Here is a 236-nt window from a genome sequence, read left to right as displayed (position 1 = left end):
CGCGAGAGTTACCGAGGGATCAACGAGAGGAGGCCGAGAGGACAAAGGAAGCGACGTGGGTGAGACGAGCATCGTAGTTGTGAAGCTGCCGACCGGGGTACATCGCCGGGTGGATCGCACGTAAGCCAGCTCGCACCGTAACGTTAGAATCGGCCATGGTTGCCGTGTAGAGCCGCGGAACCGCAAGCCACGTGCCATCCTCCCGAGCTAGGAGATCATTTAGCTGTCGCGTTTCG

The sequence above is a fragment of the Trachymyrmex cornetzi genome, unplaced genomic scaffold (genome assembly GCF_001594075.2).
Source record: "Trachymyrmex cornetzi isolate Tcor2-1 unplaced genomic scaffold, Tcor1.1 scaffold253, whole genome shotgun sequence".
Taxonomy (NCBI): domain Eukaryota; kingdom Metazoa; phylum Arthropoda; class Insecta; order Hymenoptera; family Formicidae; genus Trachymyrmex; species Trachymyrmex cornetzi.
This window is presented reverse-complemented; position numbering follows the sequence as displayed.